A 3,325-nucleotide genomic window follows, 5' to 3' on the forward strand; every position below is an offset into this window, starting at 1 on the left:
AAGGGGTATGCCCTGTTCGTGGACTCCCTCTTAAAACAGTGAAAATGCATGCAAAATTTTAAATCGTTTGATACCCATATTACAAATTATAAAAATTTTAGTACTTAAAAAAATAAGGTATTTTGTGTTTTTTTAAGTATTTATACTTCGAAACTTACCATATTATCAAAAAAATATTTTCTAAAAAGAGGAAGAGCAGCGTGAAAATTCAACTTCAAGTCGGTTTTAGAAATACAGTCCAGACTCGATTATCCGAAGTTTCGATTATCCGAAGGTTTGTATGGGACTTCGGATAATCGAATCACGAACAAAAAAAACCTATTTTTTCATTTTCATGTTTTCAACATACAATTTGAGTTCTACGACCCCATTTCAGTCAAATTTGAGTTGTTGATTGCTTTAAAAAAATGTATTTTTTTCAATATTACATCACCGCCATTTTGGCCGCCATCTTGGATCTAAAAATTCTAAATCATTTTAGCGTAGTTAGGGGGTCATACCTTAGCTTGACAGTCAAAAATTAGACAACGAAATTTTTTTTTTCGTGATTCGATTATCCGAAGAGAAATTTTTCCGAGGCCATCGGATAATCGAGTTTGGACTGTATTTTAAATATCGTCGATAAAATATCGCCGATAAAATTATCGGAATGACGATAACGATAGATTATCGTTATCGTCCCATATCGATGATAATTCTATCGATTAACAACCTTGAGTGATACCATTCACAGCCACATAGAACACCGCTCGAGATGGGTGAGAGAATTATTCCCTCGAGGTTCATCTGCAAAAAAAAGTTCATCCATCAAAACAAAAAAACCAAAACTGTCGACTCCGGGAATCGAACCTAAGATCTTTGGCACCATACGTCTCCATTTCGTTTTTGATAGAAACACATTTTATGGAGACCTATGGTGTTTACTGAAATTAAAATAAAAGAGGATTTTTTTTTCATTTCGTGTCATTGAAAACATTTCTAATCCAAAAATTAAAATTGTACCTAGCATCGCTATAAAAAACATAGCTGGAAAAAGAGTTAACCTGGTATTTATATGTTACACTTTTTGCAGTTGTTTGTTAGGAAAAACATCTTTCCTCAGTACTCACCAAAATGCATCTTCGGAAAATCGGATAGTTAATAGTTTGTTACATTATTAAAAGCTCTCATCCAGGGCTGAACTCCAGGTCAGCGTTCATTCCAGCATCCACCAAAGCAAAATCCACGAGGCAAATGTAACGCCAAGTGATTCACTTTATTCCCTCCCCAGAAGAAGAAGAAGTGGAATAACGCCAATGCGAAGTAACTCTCCACGAAGAGGAAGAGTTGAAGGTGCTGCTGCTGATGCTGCAAGGAGGAAGAAAACGATCAAATTAAAGCCCAGCGAGCTCAGCGAGTTCCCGCTTTAAGACCTCACCTCCACCCGAAGTCGTGGTCCACGCGGGGCCTCGGACTCCTCCGGTTGGTCGTTTTTAAGTGGTCAAAAGAAGCCGCGGCCTTAGGTGTCGGTTAAGCTAATTGGTAGAAGATCAAAGGAGCCGCCGATGTGTTTAAGTATAAGTATGTATGAATACCCGGGTGATAAAGGTGCCGCCGCGGCCGCCTCCGTGGCCATGGAGAAGAAATGGAGCTCCGCGCCCGTAAAAGAGGGAATGGAGGGAGGGGAGCCCCTTCCAAAGCACGGTGGTCCAAGGTGCGAAGGAGGCGAGGAAAGGTCTGGTATGAAAAGATTGGCCCGCGGAGATCAATGCTTGTAATAACTCTATCTTCAATATGGGAGGCCTCGGACCGCGTCGGTCGTTCGGTTTCGGTCAGTGTCGGGTCCGGTCGGTAATTTTGCGAACTCTCTGGTGATGATGAGAAGGCGAATGAGGGTGAAAAAAAGGTTGTAATAAAGAGAGAGGGTTGGAAATGTAATGCGCGGAAAGTATGAGAATGGAGTGCACTGAGGGAGTATAACTTCAGGGGTTAGTTTTTAACAAAGTTAAAGAAAGATGGCGTGCCCGTGAATGATTTTTTAGTGTTTTCAATAGAGTCCAAAATTTATAATCCGAAGCCTCGATTACCCAAAATTCGACTATGCTAAGATCTTCCAACCAATAGTTTGGGATCATTCAAGGTGTCTGTGATTAAAATTATAATCTGGAGTTTTTTAAATATTTACTTTTTGAGTGTTTTTGAATCCGCCTTGAGTCAGAGGTATTCAAAAACACCCAAAAAGCAAAAAAAAAATGTTTGTAGAACCTTTTAAAAACAAACTCTAGAAGAACATCTTGATTGAAAGAAAACTTGTTCAATGACATTGACAAAATTTACAGATTTGACAGAATTTGCAGATATGACAGAATTGACAAAATTGACAGGCACACCCAACAGCACCTCTGGATCGCTCGAACTCAACCGGAAGCAGGAATTCAATTTCCAAGAAATCTTCCGCTCATTTTGACACTCACCCCAGCGATTGCTAAGATCCTGCCAGCAGAATCTTTAACAATCATCGTAAAACGTCCAAAAGCCACACGGGGCCACGCTATAAAACCCAAAATCTCTCATCGTGGTTTCCGCCATTCCAGCTCAAATGTCACTTTCCGTAGCCGTCCTCGTTGCCGTTTTGTCGTTTCACACTATTGCGGACTCCGGATTTGGACCTGTCTGCTCGGTGTCCTAGCAAAGAAAAAAAATGGGAGGAAGGAATTTATCAATCTTCGAAATTATGTCCCCTTCGTGTGCCGGCTTTTCGAGGGTGCTTCTCGGCCAAAGTTACGACCGGGGTCTCTCCTACTACTTACCAACAGCGCCCTGGAAAGGGCCGGTTGGCAGAAGTTGATTTTCCGAGTGAGTAACTTTCCGTTCCCATTTAGGATAACCAATTTTTCACCAGTCACCAACTTGTTTCACGCGGGGCCGCCTGCTTGGATGACTTTTGAGTGTGAGTGTGAGAGTTTTGGGCGAGAACTTTACGAGCCAAAGTGACACTTGGTCGTGGCCACCAAGAGAAAGAGAGGAGAGTGTGTCATTAAATCGAGTGATGATTTGACACTTTGAGCTGGGAGCTTGGCTTCGTTTTAGGGTGTTTGTTGAAATGACACTTCCATGGAAAGGGAGGAAGTTTGTCAAGCTGAAAATTGATTGCCGCTAAGAGGAAAATTGGATTTGGGTGATAAAATGTGTGGCGAAGAAAAATTGTGTATTGTACCTTGGGGGAAGATTTCCTAAGCTATAAAGCCTAAAAAGTCACTTCCTCCTTTCACATAACCTCATACTTTCTTCTCAAGAGAGAAAAAAAGCCAGAGAAAGAGAGTGTCGGCATGGGCCCTTTGATCTG

At 41.2% G+C, this 3,325-nt stretch overlaps 1 long non-coding RNA gene across 1 annotated transcript; it reads right to left on the reverse strand.

Moving 5' to 3' along the window:
• Window positions 1–1,206: 1,206 nt before the first annotated feature.
• Window positions 1,207–2,940, reverse strand: LOC128092555 (uncharacterized). The gene is made up of 3 exons (XR_008211871.1): window positions 2,790–2,940; window positions 2,454–2,664; window positions 1,207–1,347 (listed from the first exon to the last, which is right to left on the reverse strand). It is a non-coding gene; the product is annotated as an uncharacterized LOC128092555 (long non-coding RNA).
• Window positions 2,941–3,325: the final 385 nt, after the last annotated feature.

This window comes from Culex pipiens, chromosome 1, assembly GCF_016801865.2.
Source record: "Culex pipiens pallens isolate TS chromosome 1, TS_CPP_V2, whole genome shotgun sequence".
In the NCBI taxonomy this organism is placed as follows: Eukaryota; Metazoa; Arthropoda; class Insecta; order Diptera; family Culicidae; genus Culex; species Culex pipiens.